General features: G+C 40.9%; 1 protein-coding gene across 9 annotated transcripts in view; it reads left to right on the forward strand.

The window, feature by feature from the left end:
* Window positions 1-12,063, forward strand: part of LOC127448893 (RIPOR family member 3-like) — a 241,818-nt gene that overhangs the window by 165,009 nt on the left and 64,746 nt on the right. For 2 of the 9 annotated variants that reach the window (XM_051711817.1, XM_051711816.1), the window contains exon 1: window positions 1,659-1,931. The exons of 2 other annotated variants lie outside the window; for them this stretch is intronic. The gene's annotated coding sequence lies outside the window, so the exon portion shown is untranslated. Of the gene's footprint in view, window positions 1-1,657; window positions 1,932-12,063 lie in introns of those variants that run through there. 5 more of the 9 variants (XM_051711811.1, XM_051711815.1, XM_051711825.1 and 2 more) reach the window with 4 other exon arrangements.

The following is a 12,063-nucleotide window of genomic DNA, read 5'->3' on the forward strand; positions in this document are numbered from 1 at the left end:
TATTTAGCAACAAAGGCGAAATTCCCAAGGTGAACACATACCTTGACTCCAGTGGTGGGTAGTAACGTGCTACATTTACTCTATTACATTTACTTTTAATTTTAATTTTTCCTACCCTCATGTTGTTCCAAACCCGTGTGACCTTCTGTATTCTGTGGAACCCAAATATGTTAGACAGAATGTTAGGGACTGACAGTCTCAGTCACCATTCACTTTCAAAAAATATAGGGAAAAAAAAAACACATTCACTGAAAGTAAATGTTGACCAAGGCTAACATTCTGTCTAAAATCTCCTTATTGTGTTACATGGAAGAAAGAGAGTGACCTTAATTTTAGTCTTCACATCAAAGCAATAACTAAATAAGCCTAGTATCATCTCAAAAATATAGTGAGAATTAGCTGTTTTGTATCCAGTCAAGACTTAGAGAAACATGTTCATGCATTCATCACCAGTAGGGTGGACTACTGCAATGGACTCCTCACTGGCCTTCCCAAAAAGACCATTTGACAGCTGCAGCTCATTCAGAATGCTGCTGCCAGAATTCTCTCCAGAACAAAAATATATGAGCATATTACTCCAGTCCTCAGGTCTTTACACTGGCTTCCAGTTACATTTAGAATTGATTTTAAGGCACTATTACTCATTTATAAATCATTCAATGGCCTCGAACCTAAATACATTGCAGATATGGTTGTTGAATATAAACCTAACATACTGTACCTCTCAGATCATTAGGATCAATCAAGTCAGTCAGAAATACCAAGGGTTCACTCAAAACAAGGTGAAACAGCGTTTAGCTATTATGCCACCCGCAGCTTCCAGAAGAGGTCAGATTTGCTCCAACTATAACCACATTTAAATCCAGACTGAAAATACATCTGTTTAACTGTGCGTTTATTCACTGAGCACTGTGCTGCACTTACCAATTGCACTACGTCATTTTAATTCTGTATTCTTTTTCTTTTTAATCATTTTGACTTTTTTTTTTTTGTTTTGTTTTATTACTTTTTATTCGGATTTCTTGTTCTTAATTTGTTTAAAATTTTTGATATATCTTGTATTTTCGTTATAATTTGTATGTAAAGCACTTTGAATTGCCATTGTGTATGAAATGTGCTATATAAATAAACTTGCCTTGCCTTGCCTTATTGCTAAGGAGAAACAATTGAGATATTAAAGAGATCTCCTTTGTGATATTTCTTTCCCATGGGTATTTAAAGAGTGTATATTCAGCAGATATATCTTTCACCCATATCTGTCTGTCCATTCAGAATCAAGTATGCATACCCCAAACACCTATTAAAAGCAATGATTCCTCCAGAAAATATGTAAAAAGCAGTACAGTTTAATTTAAACCCCAGCCATTGGGGGTCCTGGCCAAATATCTCTTCTGTGTATTCACAGGATGTTTAATGGACTTGTACAGTTTGCAAGAAACAGTTCCAAATTTTTCATTGCAGTCGCACTGCCAAATGTGCAAGAGCTGCCAAGAAAAGAATGGGAGAATTCTAGATTTACAGCTTTGATGTGTTACTAGCCTGGTGTGACAGAGCAGAAATGACATGGGAGTGCGGGTAAGACTAATATGAAGAAAAATGGGAGGGGAAAAAGAGAGAGATAGTGTAAAAGTTAAAGCTGGAGCAGAACAAAGATCATTTTGAGACCGGGTAAGTTGAGGATGCGTTAAGAAATACTGTAGTTGATGCTTTCAGTCTCTTTTTGTTTTGCCCTCTGAAGTCAGTTTCTCAGAATCAGGTGTCATTTCTGTGTCCTGGAGTCTCGTGGCGAGAAACACACGTTATCAGGAGTGAACAGAAATTTGTAGCAACACACAAACACGCATGCACACTGCTGCAGAGATGAACCCACATGTGTATTCGTTTAGTAGTCAGACGTGAACCAGCTCTGGAATAGAAGGGCTTTGAATAAGGTAAGAGAAACGTGCTGTTATCCGTTAATATTATGACTACAGACTAATAATCAGGTTCTGTCCTTGTTGAATGTGGATTGTATCTTTATTTGAGCTGTCCTTTGTTTTCAGTTTATAGCAAGAAAGGGAAAATGTTATTCGCTGAGAGAGTGAAATGTGATTTTCCAGGCTAGACAAAAAGCAGGTTTCTAAAACTTTATGGTGACGTGTGTCAGTTTTTGATGTTGAAATACTTTCTCCTATTTACTAATGTTCACAGACAACTATGATATATAAGAGTAAACTCAATCAAAACATTGCTCTGTTTGTCTGAGAATCCCAACCATCCCATGTAGCAACATGGGCTCAACAGAATTTCATTTTTGGGTGAACTGCCCCTTTAAGACATTTTAATTGTTACTGTTACTGCTGTAAAAGGGTGTCAGTGCCATGCCAGTTATCACAAAATGACTATCTAATAAGTGTATTCATTTACATTCATTTTATATTGTATTATATTGTATTCATTTATTGCTTTTCTTTATAGTATGGTTGTCTTCTTAACGTGTTTGAATATGATAGAGGGATCAGACCTTGTTTTCTGATCATCAGCTGGCCATTTATTATCAAATGGCAGTTTATTTGACGTCTGACAATGTGTACTTCTACGTTTATCACTAGAAGTAAATGATAATATAAGTAATTGATCTTCTATATTTAGTTTGAATTTAATTACAATGTAGCTGATTGAACTAAGAAAGTCAAGTTTACTTAAAAGGTTTTAAGCTTATTTAACATGTTATATTGATTTAAGTCAGCTTTCTGTTGTTTAAACAACTTTCTCTCTTAAGTTGATGCAACTCAAGAGACTAGCTTTCTGACAAATGCACACAAAACAAATAGTATTATAAAATACATGTGCTGTGGGATGCTAATGGAGTCTTTCGATTTTGTTTGCAGTCACAGACTTACCTTGCCACACTGTTAAAAATTTTCTCGTAAAAAAAACAGTAAAGAACTGGCAGCAGGGTTGCCAGCATGTTACTGTAAAATTAATGGTGTCTTGCTGTTGCTGAAATTAACAGCTAGATACTGTTTTTACAGCTACAGTATACAACTGTAATTTAGCAGCATATAGCTGTCAAATTACATACTATCTACTGTTGTTGAAATTAACAGCTATGTTCCCAGCATGCACTGCGGCATGAAGAAATTACTTCGATTTTTTACTATTTACTGGTTTATTTTGACGTTGTTTGTGTTGTAGTCTAAGTTACTTGTATTTTAATGTTCAGCTTTTACTTTTTTACATAAAAGTATGTTTGTTAATTGTCACCATTGTTGCGTTTTGTATGCCGAGAGTTGATATCTGTGTCTTGATAAAAACTCGAGTTATGCTATAAGTTCATCAGAAACATAAAATATTCATTTTGCTAATATCATTTTGCTGAAATATAATTTACTGTTTTTGCTTATATGTGTAATGCATCACTATGGCCACATATAGTGCCATTTGCAAAGAAGGATCAGATATTCAGTCTGACCTTAGATTTTGTCTTCCTAGTAGCACAGTGCAACAACTTGTGTTTTACTTAAACATAAATTGACTGGCTGGAAGAACATAACATAAAAATAAAGAAGGTCCAAGGTGCCAGCTCAAGAGAACACTAATCATCGTAATGGTGACTCCAAACAAAACAACTATTGATAACAAAACAACAACACCAATTAAACTAATACTTCTATTAAGTCTGGATAAAAACGTTTGTACATGTTTTTTATTTTTTATTTTTTACAATTTTTGTAGCCCCAATGCATTGCCAAAGCATACATACTTATTCAAGCGCAAAGGCTTACGGGTATGTCTCCATTATAACCCACAATGCAGTGCTATACTGTTATTTGACTGTGTACAGGTTGTTGTTTTTTTTTCTTCATAAAAATATACTGTTCAATCCTGGCAAAATTGTGCATTTAATATGTACATTGCTTCAAAGGTTGATTTTTTTTATTATTATTTGACTTCTCATTAGACAGAGAAGTGAAGGCTGATGTGAGATGATAAAGAACTGAGGAGTTAGTCAGAAACATCATGAACACTAACCATGTGGGTGGGTGTTAAAATATAAGTTTCAAAATGTCACTACAGCTTTCACCAAGATGATATCATGATTTTAAATGTTCATTTAACCCTAATGCCTTGCATAGAACAGCTATTTACCGTAAAACTAGTCACTTCACAGTGAGCCTGCTCTTGATCTCCCAGAATGCAACATTTTTAACAGCAAACTACTGTATTTAAGAATCACAGTAGATTGCTGTAGGAATTTGGCCGAAAATTTACAGCAATTTTTTACAGTGCATGTCATAAAAAGGTGAAATAATAATCTGATATTTAAAGATATTTGCAGTCCTTAAAGGAAAAGAACACCCAAATAGGATAATTCTCTTATCATTTACTCAGCCTTATGCTGTCTCAAACTCCTATGACTTTCTTCTGCAGAACACAAACAAGAATATTTTGAAGGATTTATTACGTGTTTTTGTTCGAACAATATGAGTCAATGGGGCCTAAACTTTTCATGCTCCATAAAGGCAGCATAAATGTAATTCACTCCAGTGGTTTAATCCATGTCTTCTGAAGCTATATGATCGATTTGGGTGAGAAAGATTCAAATTCTTATTCACTATGGCAAATGTAGCAGGTCTTATGGGTATTTCATGTATATAGAAAATCTGCATACTGCGCACAGTATAATTATTTACTGCAGAAATAGGGAGCAGTATGTTAGTATACTTTTACAAACAAAGTCAGGAATTTAGAAATGTACGGATTGCAAAATAATCATCCTAAATTCATTAAAAACCTTCACTTTTATTTTCTCTGACCAAAGGCACTGAAAGACTCTGCTAACCTCTCCACAATGACAAATGATGTTCAACTGAGTTCTTTGTCATGCTCTAATGCAAACCAGCTGTTGTGGACAAAAAAAAAAAAAAACTCAGACAGGTTTCATTGGCCTCAAAAAATGAGTTCACAGAGAGGCTTCTCACGTTTTTCAATTTGCACTCCTTCACAATCCTAGTTAACTCATCCCTCCATTTTCCTAAATTCCCTAGCTTTCTCTCTCTCTCTCTCTCTCTCTCTCTCTCTCTCTCTCTCTCTCTCTCTCTCTCTCTCTCTCTCTGATGCCCCTCTTTTGGGAATATGAAACCTGACTACAACTGAGCTATCCCAAAATGCTTCTGAGCATTCTTCTGATAATTCTTTCATCATTTACTCTCATGGTGTTTGAAACCTGTAAGACTTTCCGTTTCCATCTACGGTATCTTCTGTGGAACACAATAGGTTAATTATAAAGAATTCCCTTGCCGCTCTTTTTTGTTTTACAAAAGTGAATGGGGACTGGACCTGTCAAGTGGCAAAATAATAATAATAATAAAAAATCAAGAGAAAAGTATCATAAAAGTAATTTAAAAAAAAAGTAATCACAATCTCTCAAATGAAAGTCTTATGGACTAAAAAATTGGCATGTCAACACCATTTGATGTCAAACACCACTCCAGCGTCAAGTGAATAATGTCTTTTCATCAAATAAAGCAATCATATGACTTAAAGTAATAGTCCACCCAAAAAAAAAAAAAAAAAAAAAAAAACCCTCATAATTTACTCACCCTCATGTCATCCCAGATGTGTATGTCTTTCTTTCTTCTGTAGAACACAAACAAAGATTTTTAGTGGAATATCCCAGCTCTGTAGGTCCATACAATGCACGTGAATGGTAACCAAAACTTTTAAGCTCCAAAAAGCACACACAGGCAGCAAAAAAGTAATCCATAAAATTCCAGTGGTTAAATCCATGTCTTCTGAAGTGATCCAATCAGTTTTGGATGAAAACAGGCCAAAATATAACTCCTTTTTCACTGTACATTGTGCTGTTGCAGTCATAGGCACAATCATGATTTCAAGGTCAATTACACTTCTTAGTGCTTGATGCAAGCGCAGAGCGCTAGATGGTTCTAAGAAGTGTAAGCTTGAAATCATGATAGCCAAGAAGACTGCTGATGTAAAGGTGTACGTTGAAATGGGAGTTATATCTTGGTTTGTTCTCACCAAAAACTGACTGGATCACTTCAGAAGACATTGTTTAAACCACTAGAGTTGTATGGATTACTTTTATGCTGCCTTTATATGCTTTTTGGAGCTTCAAAGTATTTGTCACCATTCACCTGCACTGTGTGGACCTACAGAGTTGAAATATTCTTCTGAAAATCTTCCAGCCTGATCTCATGATATTTATGTGAACATGACAACAGTTTTGCAATTCAAAATGTATGTGCTGTATAACACGTCTGGCTGCAGGTTTCCATTAAAATGTCCAGCTGGTGGCACTAAAAGTGAGTAAAATGGTGTCGTATTCAGACCAGGTTTTAAGGTCAATTTTAGATGAATGTTTTAAAACATATCTTCCTATTGGAAAACTTTTGCCTGAATCTAACCAATAGTGTTTTAAAATATAAATGAGACATTAAAAAAGACATTCTTACCAAAATCAATGCCTTAACCTAACCATTAGTGTTTTCAAATCCAGAAGCAAAATGAAAAATCAAATTTTCTGAACCAACCACACCATTTCGTGCCGCTTCTATAACTCTGTAATGTCACGCTTTAGCTTGAGTGTATAGCTGGACTTGAACTGCGGTCCTCTGACTCAAAGTGCAGTTCCGCAGAAGCTAATCATGTTGGAATAAGTGTGTGTGTGTGTGTGTGTGTGTGTGTGTGTGTGTGTATATATATATATATATATATATATATATATATATATATATATATATATATAAGTGTGTCTGTAATACAAGCATTAAAATGTGTTGTTTTTCAAAAGATGCGTTAAAGTAAAAGTGTGTCGATATCATAAAATAGCATGGTCTGAGTAATAGAGAGAAAAATAAGTATTTTTAAAGTCATAATCAGCCATTAATGTCATGATTTGAGTGAAAGTGAATAAAACACACTGTTGCTGTAGTGCCTCTAGTGTTCATTTCACCTGGAAACTGCAGGGAATTGTACCTGGAGACACGTATAACAAGTTTTGCAAAAATGTATATAAAGTCACGTTTCCACTATGAGACCAGGTTGAAATCTTCATTTGTGTTCTGTAAAAGCAAGAAAGTCATACACATTTGGGATGGCATGAAGGTGAGTAAATGAGAGAATATTCATTTCTGGGTGAACTATCCCTTTAAGAAGACTTGGAATATGGTCATACGAACTACTTTCACAATATTTTAATGGTGCTTTTTGCTATTTTGGAGCTTGACAGACCCAGTCCACATTCATATTCATAGTATGCAAATGAGCGGCCAGGATTTTGTTAAAATAAATAAATACTGTGTTCAGCAGTAGAAAGAAAGTAATATAGGGTTGGAACATGGGTGTATAAATAATGACAGAATTTATATTTTGGGTAAAATATGTCCTTTAATCTATTTAGTTTCTTGCTCTCCTCTGCCTTTGTTTCCAACTGAATGGACAGCAACACCCTATAAAAGAATCTAGGAACCTGTGATTCCAATCACAAGCAGCAGTTTGCTCATGGGAGGGTGTGAAAGGAAATAAGTCGACAGCCATTGAGAGTCAAGTTACTGGATTGTCATGTTACATTAAGAAACCTGTCAGAGATTTGGAGGACTTGGTAGTTGTGTTTATGTTATATCTCAGTGAGTGTGGGATTGTGATGGGTCACCCTAAATATGGAAATGAGGAAAGAAATGTAAAGTTACACCCTTCCATAGAGGCCTTTTTATGGATTACAAATATACAATATAATGTGATAAAATGTCTTATGATAGCTTTTTATGGACATAATGATATTTGAAGATTTAGAGATGCCTGATAAATTATATCCCTAACAAAAAGTACTGTTGCTGTACCATGTTACAGTGAACGTATCAGATGGTCAGTCCATCCTTTGATTGAAAGTACTGAATGATTGCCATATTCAATATTATGACATTTACGCTGTACATTTTTACAATAATCTAATTTGCTGAAACTGATTAATTGTGCCTGGAAAATTTTCTAATACATTTGTCTTGGTTCTCAGAGCTACAGTAACTGATTCTTCAACATCTGTGCCTGCTGGTGGGGCTTTCCCAGGCAGTGATGATTTTGAAAGCTATTTCGTCTTTAATGTTGCCTGTGAGAATTAAACACACCCTCTAATTTGAATTTAAACCCACAACATAAACATTCTAGAATGCTTTGTGAATCCATTGGCCTTTCTGTTCAGGAAATAGAACGAAATCTGTATAATAATTCCCATTTCTATACTGTACAAAACTCTTGCATCCTGTTTATTTACGACCATGTGTGTGTATGCGTTCATGTCTGTGTGTCCCACACTATCTACACCTACACATATAGGCAGTTCCTCCAAAGTAAACTGGTCATCTTCTTCAGATAGCATATGGCCAGGCACAAAAACACAAATTACTATCTGTCTGAAACCTTTATCAGATGCTCACCAGCTCACACTGATTAATCAAGAACTATTGGGTGACAACAAACATTCTTAAAGGAATAGTTCACCAAAAATGTAAATTCTGTCATTATTCACTCACCTTAATGTCGGTCCAAACTTGTATGGCTTTTATTTGTTCTGTGGAACATAAAAGTAAATGTTAGGAATGTTGTTAACGCTGCTCTTTTCTATACAATGAAAGCTAAAAAAAAAAAAAAAAAAGCACCATTTAAAGGGATAGTTCACCCAAAAATGGAAATTCTTTCATCATTTACTAACCCTCATGCTATCCCAGATGTGTATGACTTTCTTTCTTCTGCTGACTTTTAGAAGAATACTTTAGCTCTGTAGGTCCTCACAATGCAAGTGAATGGGTACATTTTGAAACATTTTGAAGCTCCAAAAGTGCATAAAGCCAGCATTAAAGTAATCCATATGACTCACCCACACCTATCATATTGCTTCTGAATAAATGTACTGTAGATTTAACCACTGAAGTCATATTGATTACTTTTATGCTGCCTTTATGTGCATTTTGGAGCTTAAAAATGTTGGTACCCATTCACTTGCATTGTGCAGACCCAAAGAGCTGAGTTCCCTATCTGTCCCTCACTCGACGTTGTGTCGATGTAGTGACACTAGAGGTGACTCTTGGGAGCCCCAAACCTCTGTTTTTTAAAAAAAGGCCAATGGGAATTGGCGAGTGGAATTTGCATGCCACTCCCCCGGACATACGGTTTTAAAAGGAGCTGGTATGCAACCACTCATTCAGATTTTCTCTTTGGAGCCGAGCAGTTGTGTTCAGCGAGCTGAATTACTCTGCCGATCCATTCACCTCGAAAAGCTGTTGGATTTACGGCACATTACAGCGGCTTCTCCCCCTCTTGCACTGGTGAAGTGCAGAGAACGCCACTGGGCGCTTCAGCAGCTAAAAGAGTATATTCTTCCTACTAAAAGTGTATATTTTCCCTTCTTAAAAGAGTGGCGTTAACGGAGAGCGTCTTTTTAAAGATGGCTCTCCGTTTGTGTATTTCCTGGTTGCGGTCGTTACCTTCCGCTTCCGATGGCCACAATCGCGGTCTTACGTGCTTGGGCGCTGCCCACGCGGAGACAGCGTTCGTGGACGGGTCATCTTCTCACTGCGAGAGCGTTAGAAGAAAGCGGCTCCCCTCCTCGGTCCTTCTACCTACGGGTTTGAGGCCGCATTGGTTAGCACTGGGGGTGATTTAAGGACCCCAATGGGAGCCACTCCACCGGGTAACTCCCCATGGACCTCCCGTTCCCCAGTATGCTCGTTTGCCCCGCTGGGATGAGACTGCCGGCTCGTCTCAGGGCGAGTTCGTGATCTCGTTTCGGCGCTCGCGAAGTGGATGAGCTCTCAATTGCAGCATCGGAGAGCGGGCTGTCCAGTCTGACGTTGAGGACTCTACTGGGCTCCCACCTTTGGGTGTGGTCGCCAGTCGCAGCCTGACGTGCAGCTGGCAGCCATACTTGCCCGGGCAGCTGCGTGTGTCGGGCCGGAGTGGAACCCTCCACCCCCCTGAAACCTCGCAGCCTGACGATTGGTTCCTGGGCCCGGAGCGCCGCTCACGGCTGTGCCCCGCCCCGGTCCCTTTCTTCCCAGGGGTGCATGAGGAGCTCACGAGGTCGTGGCGGGCACCTTTCACTGCCTGGACCCGGTCTCTGAGCTCCTCTGCTCTCACTACCCTCGATGGTGGGGCTGCCAGGGGGTACTCGGCGATCCCCGAGGTGGATAAGGCGGTTGAAGTGCACCTGTGTGGTGGTGTGGTGGTGGTGTAGTGGACTAAAGTACTGAACTGATAAGAGGAAGGTTGTTGGTTCAATCCCCACAGCCACCACCATTGTGTCCTTGAGCAAGGCACTTAACTCCAGGTTGCTCCAGGGGGATTGTCCCTGTAATCAGGGCACTGTAAGTCACTTTGGATAAAAGCGTCTGCCAAACGCATAAAATGTAAATGTAAACCTGTAAAACGCCGCCACCTGGCACGGCTGCCTGAGACCCCCATCCAGCGCCTGTAAGGTTATGTTGTCTCTGGCGAATAAGGCCTGCGGTGGTGCTGGACAGGCCCTGCACGCCATGGCACGCCATGGCTCTCCTGTAAGTGCACCAAGCCAAGGCGCTAAGAGAACTACACGAGAGTAGTTCTGACCCGGGATTGATGCAGGAGCTGTGCTCGGCGACCGACCTCGCTCTCCGGGCGACGAAGGTCACGGTGCAGTCTCTCGGGCAGGCGATGTCCACCCTGGTGGTCCAGGAGCGCCACCTATGGCTCAACCTGGTCGAGATGAGAGAGGCTGACAAGGCACGGTTCCTTGACGCACCCATTTCCCAGGTCAGCCTGTTCATCGGCACCGTCGAGGACTTTGCCCAGCAGTTCTCGGTGGTGAAGAAGCAGACGGACGCTATATAGCACATCCTCCCCCAGTGCGGCTCAAGACCCCACACCCCGTCTGCTCATTGCCAAGGGTGTCCTCCTGCAGCAACAGCACTGGCTCCGCCGCAGCCCGCCCCCACAGCCCGGCCCCGGCGTGGAGCCCACCACAGGAAGCAGACACCACCTGTCTCACGGCCGGCTGCCAAGAACCCTAGGAAGCTTCGAAATGCCCCTGAGACAGATGACCCAAGAACGAGGAGATCCCCTTCTATGGAGCTGGTAGACAGACCACTCCACCCCTGGTGGAGGGCCGGGAGGAGAATGTTTTGTCTCCTTTTTCGCCGCATGCCCAAGTGGCTGCGGTACCCAAAACTTAAACAAAAGAGTGGTTTGCTTGTTCTCTGGGTCACATATCAGGTGCGCATGGCTGTCGTCACGACCACCATCCACTGTCCTATTTCAGCAGGTTTGGTGCTCCAGCGGCGGACCCCCCGCCCCTGTGCGCCCGGCTGTGGCACAAACATGCCCACACCGGGTTAGCTCCAATGGACTGCGGGGACAATGTTCCTCCTCCCCCCTCCTCGACCAATCTTATGGTGGGTATCAGGAGCCAGGAAAGTGCTTCGATGTCCCTGGACTTAGCATGGCCATGGGGCTCGAGCCCCCGCGATGTGGTGCCTCAGGCTCTGCCCCGCCACGAGGCCCAACCCACTGGTACGTCTGACGTGATTATCCCCTTCGTTCCCCTCACCCAGAGTTTGGACGCGTGGCTTTCCAACCCACCGCGATGGCTGACCCGGACCAGCCGACTTGGCTACGCGATTAAGTTTGATTCAGTTGGACTCACAAACGAGCGTGCACAGAGTCCCGAGATGGGCATGGCACCACGGGACACATCGCATGGTCATCACGCCGATCTGTCGCCACCTCTTCATCCCTTGGACCGACCTTGCATTTCTATGGGCAGGGGTTCCCCTAAAGCAGGTCTCCAGGTGCGTCGTGGTTATGACGGATGCCTTCAAGACAGGCTGGGGCACCATATGCAATGGGCACACAGCCACCGGCTCCTGGACTGGCCCGTGGCTGTGTTGGCACATCAACTGCCTTGAGTTGTTGGCAGTACTGCTCGCCCTACAGAGGTTCCGGCCGTTGATCCAGGGCAAGCACGTGTTGATCCGGACAGACAACACGGCAACGGTAGCGTACATCAACCGTCAAGGTGGTCTACGCTCC

This window comes from Myxocyprinus asiaticus, chromosome 12 (genome assembly GCF_019703515.2).
Source record: "Myxocyprinus asiaticus isolate MX2 ecotype Aquarium Trade chromosome 12, UBuf_Myxa_2, whole genome shotgun sequence".
NCBI classification, from domain to species: Eukaryota; Metazoa; Chordata; class Actinopteri; order Cypriniformes; family Catostomidae; genus Myxocyprinus; species Myxocyprinus asiaticus.